The sequence below is a fragment of the Diabrotica undecimpunctata genome, chromosome 9, assembly GCF_040954645.1.
Source record: "Diabrotica undecimpunctata isolate CICGRU chromosome 9, icDiaUnde3, whole genome shotgun sequence".
In the NCBI taxonomy this organism is placed as follows: Eukaryota; Metazoa; Arthropoda; class Insecta; order Coleoptera; family Chrysomelidae; genus Diabrotica; species Diabrotica undecimpunctata.
In genome coordinates this window covers 116466740-116476984 of record NC_092811.1, presented here as the reverse complement: position 1 = coordinate 116476984, position 10245 = coordinate 116466740, and the positions used below count along the sequence as shown (strand labels likewise).

General features: G+C 31.6%; 1 protein-coding gene across 1 annotated transcript in view; it reads left to right on the top strand.

Annotated features, from left to right (window-relative positions):
* Positions 1–1910: 1910 nt before the first annotated feature.
* The window catches only part of Gyc88E (Guanylyl cyclase at 88E), a 97993-nt gene continuing 89658 nt past the window's right edge, over positions 1911–10245 (top strand). Inside the window, exon 1 of the mRNA XM_072544063.1 lies at positions 1911–2135. The gene's annotated coding sequence lies outside the window, so the exon portion shown is untranslated. The remainder of the gene's footprint in view (positions 2136–10245) is intronic.

The following is a 10245-nucleotide window of genomic DNA, read 5'->3' as shown; positions in this document are numbered from 1 at the left end:
TCTAGGCATTCAGGTAATTAACCTCTGGATATCAAATTGATCCAATTGGTCCCATATTTCTTGAAGAGCCGCTGTAAGTTCAGCCAAGGTGTTTGGACGGAGTACTCGTGCTCGAAGACGTCTTCCCATCATATCCCATATATGTTCTATGGGATTGAGATCGGGACTGCAAGCTGGCCAGTTCATATGGACAATTCCCACCTCCTCTATATATTGGTTGACGATTCTAGCACGGTGAGGACGCGCGTTGTCGTCCATAAAAATAAAATTAGGTCCAATGAAAGGAGCAAAAGGTACCACATGCTGATCTAAAATACTTGTTATGTATCTTGCAGCAGTCATAGAACCTCTATCTACAATAACTAAATCAGTATGGGCTTCTGAACTGATACCAGCCCAAACCATAACGGAGCCCCCCCCGATAACTTATTATTTCCGCAATATTACATTGAAAATGTCGCTCTCCGTGTCTTCTCCAAACCCTTTCTCGGCCGTCTGGTGACCTTAGACAAAATCTGGACTTATCTGAGAACACTACATTGCTCCAATCTGCATCACTCCAGTTTTCATGTTCTCTTGCAAAAGCAAGACGAGCTCTGCGATGTTCTATGGATAGTATTGGAGATAGGGCTGGCCTTCTGGATAATAAATTACCTTCTACAAGTCGTCGACGAACTGTCCATCTGCTTACATCCACATTTCTCACTTAGCTCAGACGATTTGCCAGTTCAACTGAAGTTAGATGCCGATTTCTCAAACATGATGAGACCAGAAATCGATCATCTCTTTCGGATGTTACCCTTCTACGACCTGATCCTGGTCTTCTTGTGAAGTTACCGGTCTCGCTAAAACGCCGAACTGCTCTTTGAGCCGAAGATCGACTAACACCCAAAATTTCAGCTGCATAATATTGGCTACGACCATCTTGAACTAAAGTCACCGCCCTTGCAGCATCTGTCGGAGTTAGAGACATTTAGGAAGGATAATTAAATAAAAATATAACACGTTTTGAAAATCAAATCACTACACTAGTATGGTTGTTGAATTAAAAACAACATTCAATAAATATCTACTTGCTTCAGACCATTTTTGACAAAAACCTGAAATACCAATTTGTTTTAAGAAATATATAAAAAGCAATATTAAAAATATTATTTTATTTGTCGTATACGAGGGTACACCTAAATTTACATACGTAATTTAATGTCTCTAAAATTATACAACTTCAAATAAATAAGAAATAAGGAATGGATCGATTTTTTTGCACCTGAGTGTATATATATATATATATATATATATATATATATATATATATATATATATATATATATATATTTATCTTCCGTAAACAAAAGATTATAAAAGACTTTTTTTTAATTCAATTTAAAAATTAGTTATTTTATATTTTCATTACTAGAGCAATTTACTTTAGTACTTCTTATGCCCTACATTAGAGTGGACAATTAGCTATCAAGTGTCTAGCAATATTTGAAAACAGTCACAAATTCGTGATGTATAATATATGTGTGCATATACGATACCTTTAAAAATAGAGTACTCAAACAATTGAACCAATTTTTCAGCATACCATTACACAAAAATTAACCAATCATGCCAAAGACATTTTGAATGCATCAAGGAAAAAAGGCTTTGCTTTACATCAATTTCTCCCAAGAAATATGTCTTTAACCTACATAAAGACGTGCTGGATTTTATTACACTACCCATGCGAAGTAAAATTTTTTCTATCATATCAGGCGAAAAATATATTCTAAACGATACTTTAAGAAAAACATGTATCCTTTTAATACCCAGCCTCAATTTATCATCAGCATGTCCTTTGCCACCAGACGCTTGCGCAACTACCAACGCAGGAAAACTGATCCCAGATAGCAACGAAACTTGGATTTCGCAGTAGGCTCGCGGAACATCTGGATGAAAAATGTCATTCAGTGTTTCTGTTTAGAATGCGCACGTTTTCCGCGTGTATTGAATGAAAAATGAACGGAAAAACTCGAAAAAGTTCACTGTGTCGTTGTTTTAAATAGCTTTCGAGATTTTCATTTTTCCGCGATCAATTTATCTGAAGAAAAACAGTGAAAACCGTTCTGTTTACGTTGAGAGGGAAGGATAAGGTATGTTTTGTTTTCCTATTCGTTTATTACGAGCTGTTATTATATTTGAAAAAGATTTTTTTGTTTACATAGCGACATACGAACTTGATATATTTCGCTGATTTGGCAACTTTTGTTTGAAAATGTCGTACTAAAAATATATTTTTTCAAATTACGATTTATTTTGAGGTTAGAAGAACTCATGTTTTCATTTTCGTTTAAAAATATTTGAAAAAATGTGTAGATTGCGCAAAATATTATACGAAATAGTACGCTGTATATATTCGTACTTGCAACTAAGGACCCGTGTACGAACCAGACAGAAAGATTAATATTAGCACAAAACTTTTTAAAAATATTGTATTTCAATATTATATTTTAAATAATAAATATATTTTAAAATATTTGAAAACAAGCAAGGTTCAAGAAAAAAATTGATATAGACTATAAAAAAATCGACATAAATATAAATAAAACTGTATACATATTATAAAAAATGTATACATATTATAGTACAGTAACTGGGGAGGAAAATAGGACCTAACCCCCCCTCCCTCTCAATTCTGTCGGAATGCATGGATTTAGCTGAAAATTTGAATTTAAGCTTGCCTTACCTTCCTTTGTAAAAGTTATATATGAGCGAAGTGTTCTATTTTTAAGTGGTTAAAACTACTCCTAATTGTAAAAAAATAGGAAAACACGTATTTAAGCTTTTTATGCATTAAAATATGATTGGAATAAGTAAAATAAGATTAGATAAAATAGATTCGACCGTTATTTGATGTAAGTTTATTTTATCAAGCAATAAAACATTGAAAAATTTTGTTTTCAACACTTTCCACAACAAATTTTATTATAATTTATATATTATATATATTTTATTATAATCTAATTTGCAATAGTAAAAAATCCAATATTCAATATACAAAAAAAAGTTGGGATCATAGTTTTTTAATAGATATATAAATTTAACAGATATCTACTAAATTCAGTAATAGCGAGATACAACTTTCAGAGAAAGGATTTAAACACAACTTGCCTCAACATAATAATTAAAAAACTTTTAAATACTTAGGGGTAGAATGTGAACTATCGTTAAACAAAACTGCCAACGATATAGAAAAAAGTGTCGTTGCAAAATCTATTAACGATATGTGTAATGAAACTAAAAAGTCCTGTTACAAAGAGAACCAAATAGCCATTTCAATTAAAAATAAATTAATAGAAGACAACATAGTGTTTACAAAAGCAGACAAAGGTAACAAACACTACTATTGCTATAGTAATGTGTCCGTAAAGTAGACAGTGTGTCCGTAAAGTATGGAATTCGATATTTCCCAAATGAAAAGCCTTTTTAAAAAAATCTAAAACACGTCGATTTTTAAATTGAATGTACATTTTACAATAAAATTTCATTATGCAAGGTGATACACATTGCAGTGATGACGTCATCGGCTCTTTTTTTAAATGTAACACCCTGTATTTTAGGACAGTTTTAGATCGATAAAATGAGCTGATTCCAAAAAAGTATAATACTGGGGTCTAACGGATATAATTTAAAAGATATGCGCTTAGAAAATTAATTTTTATTGATTTGTAATATTAATAAATTATAAATAAATTATAATAAATAACTTGAAAGTAATCCAGTAATTAATACATGACTTAATCTTAAATGTTCGAATTGTAGCCCTTGTTGTATTTGACAGTAACCGAATCGTTGTACAAATTCTTGTAGAACCTTGTTTATGCTTTCTTGAGAAATATTGTTTATTTCTTTGCGAATTCTTGTTTTTAAGTCTCCAATATTTACAGGTTTCGTTTTTTAAACAACATTCTATAAATGACCCCACATAAAATAATCCAAAGGATTAAGGTCTGGCGACCTCGCTGGCCATTCAATGGTTCACGTCTTCCAATCAACATGTTCGGAAAAATTTCGTTTAGGTACCTTCGAACATCTAAAACGTAATGCGGAGGCGCACCATCCTGTTGAAACCATAAACTTTTATCAAAACCTCCAAGATTAATTATACTGGGAATAAATTAACTAAAATAGGTACGAGATACCCACCTAAAAGCTGAAGGTATGCTGGCCCGTTTAAATTACCTTCGAAATAGGTCCAATGATTTTATTTCTTACAATTCCAGCCCATACGTTTACCTTTTTCGGGTATTTTGTATGATGTTCCCACATCTAGTTGGAGTTTTCTTTTGCCCAGTATCTACGATTCTGACGGTTGACCTCGCCATTATATTTGAATGTAACCTCACCAGAAAAAAAAAATATTTTGAACCAAGAAAGGGTTTTGATGGCTGTTATCCATCATTATTTCGCAAAATTGTATTCTTTTATCTGGACCATCCTCGGTTAATTCCTGTACAACTGTGCATTTTACTTACTTTACTTACTTTTACGTACTTTGTGTAACGTTGTTTTGCAAACATCGAGATCACTACTAACCTTATGAATAGAAGTGTGCGCATCTTCTTCAAAAGCAAGTAGAACATCTAATGTTGTAACATAATTTACAGAGGGACTACCTGATTTGCGTGCATTTTCAACCGTACCAGTTTCTCGAAATTTCTTTTCAATCTTACTTACTATTGACGGCGTGATGGGTATTTTTGGATATTTATCATTAGATAAATTACACACTTCCATCTGAGTTCGCGATTTGTCTCCATACCCAATCATCAAGAGTATTTTAATTCTTTGCTTTACACTCAAATTAATTCTAAGCAATAATACAGAACATTTACGAATTAATAGAGTAATTGTACTACTTAATTGTTATTGAACGTTACTAAAAATAATTACAGTTTACCAAAAACTAGAAGTAGGCTACTTTTTTGCAATTGATAATAAATAATTTATTTTCTAAGCGCATATCTTTCAAATTATATCTATTAGACCAAAGTATTATACTTTTTTGAAATCAGTTCTTTTTATCGGTCTAAAAATGTCCTAAAATACAGGGTGTTACATTTAAAAAAAGAGCCGATAACGTCATCACTGTAATGTGTATCACCTTGTATAATGAAATTTTATTGTAAAATGTAGAACATAAAATTTAAAAATCGACTTGTTTTAGATTTTTTTAAAAAGGCTTTTCATTTAGGAAATATCGAATTTATTCCACACTATACGGACACACTGTATAATAGAATATAATAACAAAACAATAGAATTTTTAAAAAATCAAAATATTATAACAATAAACAAAGATCTGACAGAGAATATCAATCAATATTAAAATTCAATAAAATAGAAATACCTTAATATTATGAGCCCACATCCGCCTAAATTATACTCTTTTATTAAACTACATAAACCTGACCACCCAATATGACCTGTTCTTTCTTTTTATACAGCTCCGTCATTTCAAAAATTTCAAAAAACTTTTAGATATTATTTTAGGACACACTAAATTTTCGCCTAAATTTACCGTAAAAAACGCAATAGAACTAGTTAATAAAATACTATATTTTCAATTACCCAACAATCTAGATTGATTTCATTTGACGTAAAATATCTTTTCCTAGTATTCCTCCTATAGAAACTTTTCTTCTAATAAAAAAACCTTTTAGAGGATAGTAAATATAACAAATTCAATCATTACATCTGAAATTTTAGATCTTAAAATTTGCATAAATCATGACTATTTTGAGTTTAATAATCAAATATATACTAATAACAGTGCAGGACTTATCATGGGTTATCTCCTAAGCCCATTACTATCAGATATTTTTATGGATCATCTAGAAACAGTTTTTATCTTGGTGGAGAAATGTGGACGATATACTGGTATGCTTTACAGGAACTAACAGATAACTTGATTAATTCTTATCTGATATTATCTCACTCCATAGATATAACGAATTTACAATAGAAACAGAACAGAATCAATCCAGAAATTTTCTAGATTTTAACATTATCAGACTTGAAAATAAACATGAGTTTTCCATATTTCATAAACCTACCCATACTGACACGACTATACACAATTCATCATCCCATCCTATACAACATAAATTGGCAGTCTATCATAGCATGTTACATAGATTAATAGAAATTCCCATGTCAAAAAACATCTTCGAGATAGAATTGAATATTATTAGACAAATAGCAGTAAACAATGGCTACAACAAACAGACAAAAAATAAAATTTTAAACCAAAAACTGCATAAGAAAGCCCTAAAATTAGTCTTTCCACCAACAGAGGAAAAACCTTGTATTTTCTGCTCGATTATATATACATGCAACATATCATCAAAAATAGCCAAACAAATTAAAAAGAAGGGAACAACGCCAGCTTTCAGAAGAACAACGAGAGCCAAAAGAAAAAGCACTTACACAGTGGGGGTATGTAAACTTACATGTAGCGACTGTCCAAACACTTATATCGGTCAAATAGGTAGAACTTTAACAAACGGATAGCAAAACAAAAAAGGACTTTCAATAATAGAAAAACAGATTCTACTTAAGCACTTCACCTTGTAGATATTAATCATTCTTTTAGTAACCAATTTAAAATTCTTCACATTTAAAATAAAGGCCTTAAGCTATCATTATTAGAATCTATGGAAATTAACAAATTAAAAAATACGGATATAATTCTAAGTGGCCAACTTGAGACAAACAGTTCTCTCCTCCTCAACTTATTCACTTAAAGACTATAAAGTATTGACGCATAACAAAAGTAGCAAACTTGAGAAAGGCACTTAATTATGGGTGACTTAAATGCCCCAGTAAAGTATACCTTTGAAAATACAAGAGGACAAAAATCTATGATCGACTATATTCTCTTCAAATAGAGAGCTACATATATTATATTCATTCAGTGGAATTTCGTTTACTGTGTAGGTTTTCGTAGAAGCTGCGGCTGTATGCAATAGTGACTTAACTCAAAAATTTACAAAATTGAGTTAACATTACCAGAGTTCTTGTCAGATATCCGCTAGACCTCACTAGTGTCGCTATAGTTATGCAGAGGAAGTCGAACCTTGTCTATATAAAGTTTCTGTGCAATACCGGCACTTTTGAGTTGTGCCACTATAGCAGACAACTGTAGATATTTTTAAACTGTATTATTGAGAATTTTGGAGTTGTGTCACATTAAATAAAAAGAATAAATTTATTTAAATATTTAAATTTAAAAAAAATTTTAATTTATTTAAATTAAAAAACAGTTTTTATTGGGTTACGGCCTTTTTCATTAACCTTTAAAAAATTACGTGAAACTAAATAAATGGCTTAAATGAATTAACAAGTAAAATGTCTTTAACCTCTATAAATATGATATTGCAATAAATGTTCAAAATAACCCCCATTTTCTTCAATACCCATTCGGTATCGTTTAAATAAGGAAAACCGAATGCGCTGAAAAATCATATTTTTCTGACGAAATTGATTTGCTTCAATTATTCTAACCTTTAATTGTTGTTAGTCCTCTATTGTTACAGAATACACTTTCTCTTTCATAAACCCCCAAAAGCACAAGTCCATATGGGTTAAGACCTGGACTTCTGGGTGGCCAAGAAATAGGTGCGTCACGCCCCTTCCAATCCACCGACTAGGATACTGCCTGAAAAGGTATTCCCGGACTACATTACTGTAATGCGGTGGAGCGCCATCTTGTAGAAACCACATATTTTGCCTTATTGCAATATTCATTTCTTCCAAATACTCTTGTAAACCGTTTGCCAAGAACTGCAAATAATTATCACCATTTAAATTGTTGGGAAGAAATACTGGGCCTATTAGATTGTTATCCACAATTCTTGCCCAAACATTAACTTTGAAAGTCATTTGGTGATAAGTCGTTTTTTTGGCGTGAGGATTTTCGTCGGCCCAAATGTGCTCGTTATGATGGTTTGTTATTCCATTTCTACTGAAGGTAGCCTCGTCGGTAAACAAAATATTTCTAATAAAATTAACATTTTGAGTGTTTTCCATTAACAACCAATCGCAAAATCCAATCCTTTTAGTATAATCTTCAACCAATAACTCTTGAACTGTTGTTAAGTGATAGGGTTTAAGCAGCTGATCCTTCAAACGCCTCCAAACCCTTACGTGAGGAACATTTAGTTGAGCAGCTATTACCCTTATAGTTATTCCAGGGACTTTTTCAATGATTTCTAAAATGTCTTCATCAGTTGCATCCATTATTGGACGACCACTATTGCCAGCAACTTGCGCTTAGAATGTACCCGTTTCCCGTAAACGACGATCAATGGTCAGAAATAATCGTCTATCGGGTTTATTTCTATTGGGGTATTTTACTGCATAATTATATTCCCGATAGTTTATTGAAATCATAATTTAATCTAATCCAACTTACCCAAAGTTAAATGCATATCTGCCATTTCCTGAAATATGTAGGCCATTGTAATATCAAAATTTTTAATATTAATCTTATTCACAGAATAAATTACTATTATTGCTGGAACTGTTTGTAATTATTGTATCCGTAGAAACTAATTGTAATTTTATGACCAACTAGGAAAAAACTAGTTGAAAAAAGTGTTGAGGCAAAAGAGTTTTAAAAATAATGTGTTAAACTAATGATGCCACAAAATTCATTTGATTTGAACGTACTCAAAAGTTTGGGGGGATTTAGGGCTGCACACCCCTTACATTTTTTCTGTGCGCTTAGATTTTGTTGTTTCTTTTGTATGAAAAATGCTTTCAGAACAAGAAAATAACGTGTCCATTTTTATTACAAAATGTCAAGTAGTTTAGGATATAATGCAAAAAAACAATTTTTATTTTGTAACTTTTTTTGTGTACACTTTTGTACTAAGGTAAGTTGGATACAATCAACTTATTTTTGTCCCCGGAATGCGTGATTTAATTTACGACACACCTTTTTGAAACATCCTGAATATTATAAGACCTTGACGTCTAATTCAACCTGTATGTAAACTAATATTTCTGAGACATATTTAAAATCTTCTACTTGGTTTTATAGTTTTTGGTTAAAATAGAACAAATCTTTCTTTGAATTTGGTTTCTTTCACAAAACCACTGTAACATATGTTATAATAATAAAAGAAAGAGAGAAATGTATATATGTAATATTAAATTTAAAATTAAACTTAGAAAGTTTGTTTTAAAAATTATGCGGAACTTTTTGTGACAAGTAGCTTCTCGGGATATTCTATTTTAAAACCGGTTGCCGATTTAATAGTTGAAACGTTAATAAAAATTTTATTTTCCCGATTTATGTGGTGTTATTCCGACAGCAGATTGTAACGTTGACGAAATCAATTACTTTTTTATTTTATTTCTTTTGCACCCTGATCCGTTAAGAGCATCAACGTTTCGGTTTGGTTGATTGCGGCAGTCAAAAATTATTTCGTTAACTCTTAATGCTTTTCGGCACCATTGGTTTCTACTTCTCACTTGATAAGTACGTTACTAAGGACTCACACTTGAGCTTATTCCGTATCCAAGGAGTGTTTACGGTCAAACGGCTTCCCTTTTAATACTCCAAAATTTCTTTTATTAAAGCTGTTTACGTATCTAATTGACGTAATATTTTTGTAGTATATAAAGGGTGTTATAATTTTGGGAACATTAATTAAATCAGATTACTTGAATCAACATTTACCAATTAGACCAAATCCATTTCTATTATTAAAGTCGTCCTTTATATACGGTTTCTTTATTTATTGTGTCACAAATATTTTAAGCAGTCTTCGAAAAAGTGCACCCGCTGTTACTCTTTACCGTAAATTTGTACCGTAAATTCTCAACAAATTAATTTTTTTAATCAAACGAAAATTACAGAAACTGAATAAACACGAAATTTTATATATTATAGGCTACTTCAATGCAAAAATTCGGGAAGGTCGACGAGGTCTGACTGTAAGTCCTTATGGTCTAGGACAACCTAACGATCGAGGACAGACATTGTATGAATTTTGTAAAGAAAACGATATGATCATTGCAAACACCTGGTATAAACTACCCAAGCGACGACTATACACTTGGAAAGCCCCATTTGATGATGGCAATAGCCCTGAGTCCTCAAGAAATCAAATAGACTATATACACTTGTAAATGAGTGTTTCCGAAATGCCGTCAAAAAAGTCACTACATTTCCTGGGGCAGATATTGGATCTG